This window comes from Hemitrygon akajei, chromosome 17 (genome assembly GCF_048418815.1).
Source record: "Hemitrygon akajei chromosome 17, sHemAka1.3, whole genome shotgun sequence".
NCBI classification, from domain to species: domain Eukaryota; kingdom Metazoa; phylum Chordata; class Chondrichthyes; order Myliobatiformes; family Dasyatidae; genus Hemitrygon; species Hemitrygon akajei.
The window spans coordinates 30,088,863-30,098,223 of record NC_133140.1 but is presented as its reverse complement, the minus strand read 5'-3'; positions in this window follow the sequence as shown (position 1 = coordinate 30,098,223).

Genomic DNA, 9,361 nt, shown 5'->3' with positions numbered 1-9,361 from the left:
CCACCAGTAAGTTGCCACCCATCTTCAGTACAGCCATCTTAAACCAGAAGTCTGGTATGGATTTAATGTAAGAGGGGGTAATTTCTAAGGAGATGAGGGGCAATATTTTTAAATACAGAGAGTGGTGGGTGCCCGGAATGCATTCCCTGGGTTGGTGGTAGAGGCAGAAACATTGGAGATTTAAGAAATGTTTAGATAGGCACATGAATGTGAGTAAAATTAAAGGATATGGACATTGTGCAGGCAGAGCAGATTAGTTTAGTCTGTTAATTATTCTTTAGCCTGTTCCTGTGCTGTACTGTTCTACGAGGGGTGATTGATAAGTTAGTGCCTAAGGTAGAAGGATGCAATTTTAGAAAACCTAGCACATTTATTTTTCAACATAGTCCCCTCCTACATTTACACACTTAGTCCAGCGGTCGTGGAGCATAGGGATCTTGGACCTCTAGAGAGTGTCCACAGCAGGAGTGATTGATAAGTTTGTGGCCTAAGGTAGAAGGAGATGAGTTATTAACTTCAAACTTTCTGCCTAATCAGTCACCTGGAGATTCAGTGTCGCTCCACCCTGAGTCACTGAGTTCAGCGGTGGCTTGTTTTCTGTGGACCCACTTACTGGTTCCCTCTTGCCTTGTTGGTATCTTGGCTTTTTGTGGACCATGAAAATGTCAAGCGTGTCACTGTAAGGTTAGTTTGAGACTATTTGGGCAGTGGGAAAATCACCTGTCTTGTGCTTCTTGATCTTGTCACTTACGATTCAGTATCACGCAACCTTGCCACTTTGACCTGGCCCACACCTTATAATAGTTTGGGACATTATTGACTGATTTTTGATGGAAGTTTCTGGGTTTCAAGAACATTTAAATAACTGATTGAAAGGATGTTGCTATTTAGAGATAAATTCTGGGTAGCTCACTTCTAACACAATCAAGGAACAGCCTTTATTCTGATGTCTTATCAGACTCAAACCAATGCCAAAGTAGGGCAATGCTTATTATTTAACTGTAAATTGCGTTCTTACACAATTAAGGGATGTTTTTATAGGGATGCACTGAAAGAAAATTACTTATAAACAGAGACTGATTGGGAATGACTCCCCGTGTATCCTGTTCAGTTGCTTATTTCAAGGACATGTCAGGGACATAGTCATTGAAATCACTACTGCCCCCCAGTGGATCTTTTATGTCAAAGCAATTAGAAATGATCAAAATTGAAAGTAAAGCTTGAAATCTCCAACATCTATTTTTTCTGTTGTGTTGATTATTCTAGCTACTTTAGTTATTATTATTCATATTATTTATGTACCAGAGACATGAAAAAAGCCATTACTCACCACAGTTTTGCCAGACATATCTTCATACACCTATCTTCTGTATACTGTATACTGTAAACATAGAATTGAAAGTTCCAAATAATCGTACAATTGCAGTGTGAACTAAGCCTGGTTTTCAAGAATAATTTGCCTTCTTTTGCCATAATCTGCTGCCTTTTAATTTCTAAAACCTCTCTGCAGCCAGCATCTTCTTGACGCAATGTCAGCAGTTGGTTTTCTTTGTTGCCTCTGGAACTGTAAGAGACAGTCACACTATTCGCTGACAAAAGTTTGCTTCCAACATTCAATTTCAGCTTTCTTGATATTCCCCTCTGCCCAACACCATTTCACCTTCCTCTAAACACTTCCATCAAACTAAAGAGAACTCAATCAATTACCCTGAATAAGCCAACATCAGTGAACTTGAGACCAGGCTTTGCTCATTACAGCCGGGGACTTTAACCAGGCCAACCTCAGAAAGGCGCTGCCAAAGTTATACCAACATGTCTCCTGCTCCACTAGAGGCCCGAATATACTTGACCACTGCTACACAGCAGTCAAGGATGCTGACCGTTCCGTCCAACGACTTCGCTTCGGAAAATCGGACCATCAGGCCGTACTCCTCCTCCCAGCTTACAAACAGAAACTGAAGCGGGAGGTCACAGTGTCAAAAGTGGTGTCGTGTTGGACAGAGGAAATGGATGAGATCCTCCGTGACTGCTTTGAATCAGTGGACTGGTTAGTATTCAAGGACTTGGCAGCTAACCTCGATGAGTATGCCTCAGCTGTCAGGGACTTTATCTGGAAATGCACAGAGGACTGTGTGTCTCGCAAGACGATCCGGGAATTCCCTAACTGGAAGCCTTGGATGAATTATGAGGTCCAGTCCCCTTTGAAGGCTAGAGCTGCGGCTTTTAGGACTGGATTCCATGTAGCGACTGGAATCCAGGTCTGGAAAGCCATTAAGGGTGCCAAGAGGCAATATCGAGCCAAGTTGGAAGCCCAGGCTAACCAGGGGGATGCCAGTAGACTATGGCAGGGTCTAAATGAGATCACTGGGTGCAAAGAAAAGGCTGGGAATATCAATAACTGTAACGCTTCTCTTCCTGACGAACTTAACGTATTCTACTCAAGATTTGAACAGGAGTGTCTGCCCCCTCTGGATGAACTGGACCTGGTGGCATCGAGATTCATCGTCACCGAGGAAGACGTTAGAAGAGCCTTCCTGAAGATAAATCCAAGGAAGGCGACGGGCCCAGATGGCATCCCGGGACGGGTTCTCCAGGCGTGTGCAAGCGAGCTAGCTGGAGAGTTTGCTGACATCTTCAACTGCTCCCTGCTTCAGTCTAAGATCCCCTCGTGTTTAAGAAGGCAAAGATAATCCTGGTGCCGAAGGAAAGCAAGGTGGCATACCTGAATGACTACTGACCTGTGGCTCTAACATTAATTGCTATGAAGTGCTTCGAGCGATTGGTTATGGCACACATCAACCATAACCTACCGGTCAACCTCGACGCTTTGCAGTTCGCCGACCGGTGCAACAGGTCAACAGCAGATGCCATCTCTCTGGCACTACATTCCTCCTTAGAACACCTGGAGAATAAAGACGCATATGTAAGGCTCCTTTTCATTGACTACAGTTCTTCCTTTAATACCATCATTCCAAATAAACTGATTCCTATGCTCCGGAACCTGGGTCTTAGCACTCAGATCTGCAGCTGGATCTTCAACTTCCTCACAGACAGGACCCAGGCTGTAAAAATAGGGGACAAGCTCTCCTCTACAATCACTCTGAGCACTGGTGCCCCACAAGGCTGTGTACTCAGCCCCCTGCTGTACTCACTATACACCCATGATTGTGTAGCCAAGTTTCCATCAAAATCAATATATAAGTTTGCTGATGACACCACAATTGTAGGCCATATCTTGGGGATGAGTACAGAGAGGAAATTAAGAATCTGGTGGCATGGTGCGAAGACAATAACCTATCCCTCAACGTCAGCAAGACAAAGGAATTGGTTGTTGACTTCAGAAGGAGTAGCGGACTGCACAACCCCATCTACATCGGTGGTGCGCAGGTGGAACAGGTCAAAAGCTTTAAGTTCCTCGGGGTGAATATCACAAATGACCTGACTTGGTCTAACCAAGCAGAGTCCACTACCAAGAAGGCCCACCAGCACCTTTACTTCCTGAGAAAGCTGAAGAAATTTGGCCTGTCCCCTAAAACCCTCACTAATTTTTATAGGTGCACCATAGAAAGCATTCTTCTAGCGTGCATCAGAACCTGATATGGAACTTGTCCTGTCCAAGACCGGAAGAAGCTGTAGAAGATCGTGAACATAGCCCAGCACATCACACAAACCAATCTTCCATCCTTGGACTCACTTTACACCACACGCTGTCGGAGCAGTGCTACCAGGATAATCAAGGACAAGACCCACCCAGCCAACACACTTTTTGTCCCACTTCCTTCCGGGAGAAGGTTCAGGAGCATGAAGATTCGTACGGCCAGATTTCCGAACAGCTTCTTTCCAACTGTGATAAGACTACTGAACGGATCCTGACCCGGATCTGGGCCATACCTTCCAAATATCTGGACCTGATTTGCACTACCTTACTTTCCCTTTTCTATTTTCTAATTATGATTTATAATATAAATTATTATTATATTTACTTCAACTTGTACTTCAGGGAGCATGAAGCGCAGAAACAAATATCACTGTGATGATTGTACGCGCTAGTATCAAGTGTTTGCTGACAAAGTAAAGACCTCATTGATTTTAGAGACTGAGTTAGGGGAAGGGATAACAGTGAAGATGAAGTGAAGCACAAGTTATGACTATGTTCCTACTAAAGACTCACACTACATGAAAACTTTCATGTAACTTGGACTTAAATTGGACACGTCAAAAACTACAGCTACAGGAAATCTGACATAAAAACAGAAAATATTGGAAACACACACATGACAAGCAGCCCCTCTGAGGAAGAATGGTCTTGTCCTCAGTAAGAAACTCACCTCTGTCCTCTTTCACCTGCAACTCAGTGAGTTCTGTACCTGCCATGACGTTGAGCTCTTCTTCCATTGCCTGTGTCTCCGAGCCCACTTCTTTGGCAAGGCTTCTACACCCCGCACTGATGACCCTTTCTCCCATCTTCAACCTTCCTTCTCTTCTTGGACACCCCACTCAAGTTCTCTGCCGGATCTGGATCTTTTCATCCCTGATTGGCAATGAGACATCAACCAGCTCGACTTCAGGACTCCTCTCTCCTCCTCGAAACTTACCCCCACTGAATGCACTGCCCTTCACTCTGTCCGCACCAATCCCAACCTTACATCAAATCTACAGACAAAGGAGATGCTGTTGTAGTGTGGCACCCTGACCTCTACCTTGCTGAGGCCAGGCAGCAACCCTCAGACACTCCTCATGCCCACCCCTTGAAGGGGACCCCACTCTAGACCATCAGAAAACTGTCTCCAACACCATCATGGACCTCATTCACTCTGGAGAACTCCCATGCACTGCCCCCAAACTCAGTTCTCTACCCCACACTGTTCACTTCTACCTCCTACCCAAGATCCACAAACCTGAATGTCTGGGTAGGCCCATTGTTTCTGCCCGCCCCTGACCCACTGACTTCGTGTCCTCTTACTTCAACTCTTTTCTATTTTCCTTGGTTCAGTCCCATCCCATCTACACTCCTCATGCCCTCGATCTCCTCTGTAACTTTCAATTCCTTGGGTCTCACCGCCTCATCTTCACCATGGATGTTCAGTCCCTCTTCACTTCTATCCCCCTCATGAAGGCCTCAAAGCTCTCCGCTTCTTTCTTGACCAAATAACCAACCAGTCCCCCTCCACCACTACCCTTCTCCATTGGCAGAACTGATCCTCACCCTCAACAATTTTCCTTCAGTTCCTCTCACTTTCTCCAGACTCGAGGGGTAGTCATAGGCACTCGCTCGGGCCTCAGCTATGCCTGCCTCTTCGCTGGTTACATAGAACAGTCCATTTTCGAAGCCTTTGTCAATTAGACTCCCCAACACTTCATCTGCTACAGTAACGACTGCATTGGCACTGCTTCATGTAGCAATGCTGAGTTCATCAATTTTTATCAACTTTGGCCCTAACTTCCACCTTACCCTTAAATTCACTTGGGTCATCTCTAACACCTCCCTCCCCTTTCTCAATCTCTTTGTTTCCATGTCTGGAGACCCTCTGTCAATTGACATCTTTAATAAACCTATCGATTCCCAGTTTTCTTGACAATTACCTCTCCCCGCCCTGTCTCCTGTAAAAATGCCATTCCCTTTTCTCAGTTACTTCATCTCTGCTGCATCTGTTCCCATTCTGAGGATCTCTCTTCCAGGATATCAGTCCTCCTTCTTCAAAAAATGGGGATTCCCTTCCTCCACCATTGATGCTGCCCTCTCCCATATCTCTTCTATATCCTTGACGTCCACACTCACCCCATCTCCCACCGCCTTAGAAGTGACGGAATTCCTCTTGCCCTTACCTAGCACTCCATCAGCCTCCGCATCCGATGCATTATCCTCTGCAACTTCTGCCATCTCCAAAGGGATCCTACCACTAAACATACCCTTTTACCTCTCCCCCTCTCTCCGCTTTCCACAGGGATCACTCCCTCCATGATTCCCTTGTCCATTCATCCCCTCACCACTAATCTCCCTCTCAGCACTTATCCCTACAGGCAGTCTACTCCTCCCTCACCTTCATTTAGGGTCAAATAAGGCCTTCCAGGTGAGGCAACACTTCACTTGAGAATCTGCTGGGTTGTCTAGTGTATCTGTTGCTCCCAAGGCAGCCTCCTCTACATTGGTGAGACCCATCATAAATTTCAGGACCACTTCATCGAGCACCTCCCACCATCCCCCACAAGTGGACTTCCCGGTAGCCAAACATTTTAATTCTGATTCCCATTTCCATTCCAACATATCAATCCATGGCCTCTTCTTGTGCCACGATAAAGCCACCCTCAGGGTGGAGAAGTAACACCTTTTATTCCATCTGGGAACCCTCCAACCTGATGGCACAAACATTGACTTTTCCTTCTGATAAACAAATTCCAACCCCCCACATCTATTCCCCACTCTGTTCTTTTACCTATTCTTACCAGCCCGTTACTTCTCCCTAGGTCCCTTCCTTCTTCCCTTTCTCCTATGGCCCACTCTCCTCTCTTATCAGATTCCTTCTTCTCTAGTCCTTGACCTCTCCCACCCACCTGGCTTCACCTATCACCTTCCAGTTAGCCTTATTCCCCTCCCCCACCTTTTTATCCAGGCATCTTCCCCCTTCCTTCTCAGTCCTGAAGAAGGGTCTAGGCCAGAAATATTGACTATCAATTCATTTCCACAGACGCTGCCTGACCTGTTGAGTTCCTCCAGCATTCTGGCTGTGTTGCTTCAGATTTCCAGCATCTTAAGATTTGCTTGTGGAAATCCATTTCTGTGGAAATGGGTTCGGATTAGCCAACCATTGTTTGGGTCAGCATTTATTTTGTATTGGGTATAACAAGAAGATATGTCAAGGGGATTCAATTGATCAGATGTTTAGTAGGTTAACTGGTCATTTTAAACTGTCCTGTGATAAGGCTGGGGTTAAATCTGGGGATGCTGGACTGTGGGGCTCAAAGGGCAGGGGGGGCCTACTTCACAGTGTACCTCAATCAATCAATAAATAAATAAATGGTTACCACTACAGAATGAAAAGTACTTCAGTTAAATTGAAATGTTATTATTGGAACATGATGAATTGGATGAACGGTGGAATATTTTAAAAGTATAAAGAATTACAGACACATTACTTCAATGACCAATGTGCCAAAGGAAGTTGAAAAGTTAGTCTGTATCCTAGACAATGTGTAAGGAGAACCAACACAGAAAGGTCAGGATCTCACGTACAATGGTTGAAATATTCCAAGTTAAGTTGATATTATAAATGTTAATTCTTTATTAGCAGGAAATCTTGGATTAATGATTTTAGGCAATACCAAAGGATTTAAGTTACTGAGGAGATGCAAGCCACAGCAGTAAAAACAACAATTCAGAGCAAGAAATGTTTGGAATAAAATGCAGAAAAAGTGAATAGTTCCTATGTTCAATGTACAAGACATTGTTTTGAAAGAGTTAATGTAAAATTTGCCCTTTCTCATTTTTGGCTTTTGAGGTATTTGCCTTTTTATAATTGTTGGTTATCAGGACATCTCATTATCATTCCATCTGGTTAAAAAGGTCTGTAATCCACAATCCCACTCCATTGTGAAAGCTCTTTTTACTGAAGTTAATCAAATATTACGGTAAGAACAGATTTATTTAGATTGGATACTTTTACTTTTGATCAGATTTAATCTACATTCCCCATTTTATTTTACTGATTTATTAAAGAGTACTAATAAATGCAACATGACTAACGTTGAGCCAGCTGTAATTCCATGATTCATGTCTTACTTATTTTAATAATAAGAATTTCATTCATTGTTTTGGTTTCTAGCCGGAGTACTGCTATTTCTGGAGTTTCCAGATGATTCTCATCAACTTTCTGAAGGATCTAGTGTGGATAACAATGTACATTTTAGATTTACCCCAAGCTTTTTCATGGAAAGTCAAGAGATTCTGCCGCTGCTGGAAATCTTCAGCAACCTGCACAAAATGTCGGAGGGTCTCAGCAGGTCAGGCAGCATCGATGGAGGGAAATGCCAAATGATGTATTGGACTGAGATTACTCATCAAATCCAGAGGCTCAGACATTGACTATTCATTTCTATCCATAGATACGGCCACGTGCAAAATTCCTCCAGCATGTTGTGTGTGTTACTCAAACTTTTCAATGGAATAGCTTTTATTGACTCCTGTACAGATTCTCGAATTTAGATTCCACAGAGTCAGCACTGGAGGCCAGGACTGAGCTCGTCACTGAAGCTATGAAGCAACAGTTCTACAAGCTGTGCCACAGCATCAGCTAGAGATTCCACAGATGGTATTCCTGACCATTCTTGTCACAGTCAGGCTGAAAGAGCATTAGTAATAACTCATTACTAATTTTCTCAAGTGGTCATTTTTTCATTCCATGTCATCCAACAATTAATAATTTAATTTTTATTCTGTTATTTTTGAGGAAGCTTTCCCGCTTTCTCTCCATAAGTTTTTAAAGTATTATATTTTCAGGAGCAGTATTTGTTGTGTTCATCCCCAGTGGGGAAAGAAAAAACCCTATTCCCTCCATCCCTGGCAATTTCCCAAAACAGTACATCCTAGTCCTTACTGCTGAGTAAAGACAATAACTTTTAAAGATAATTTTCACCACATAAGCATCCCTTGCAACCCACTGTTGTCTCCACCATCACCTCCCATCATAAGATTTCTAAAGGTTTCACCAGCAGATTGACAACTGCCCATCACACATCCACTCCCCTCGTCCACCAAGCCAAACCTCCCTGGCACTCCTCAGTGACAACCTTGAGCTAAAGGAATGAAGCTGTAAATTTCTTTACAAACTACTGAATACTTTTGAAATATAATTGTTGTTACATTTTAACAACAGTGTGGCCAATTCCTGCATAAGATGAATAAAATACGTATTTAGTTCACATAATACACAAAAATACCAACAGGGAAGAAGTACCTGGTGCATCAAGGCTGATTCATTAAATATACCCCATATTCATGAAGATGGGAAACTTATCTCATTTCTTTTATGAGTGCCATCTCATTCCTACGTGTTTACTGTTGGCTCACCATATGTATTTACCTTGTACTATAATTGCAGAGCTGCAGAACACCTTGCAGTATGAGAGCAGCTTTTGCAGGAAAGCTGCAATGCCACCTATGTTAAAGCATGTAGCTGCAGTTGTACAGCGAGGTTAGTTTTGTACCAACTTAACCAAGCTGCGAAGAAGCAGCTTGGAGTTAATGTATGGTGTTCCCCAATTTGAAAAGAGGGATCACTTAAAAAAAAATTGTTGCTGGTATTGTTAGAGGGGTCTTCACCACACACTACATGGAGAAAACAAAGTGATCAAGATTAAGGGGGGC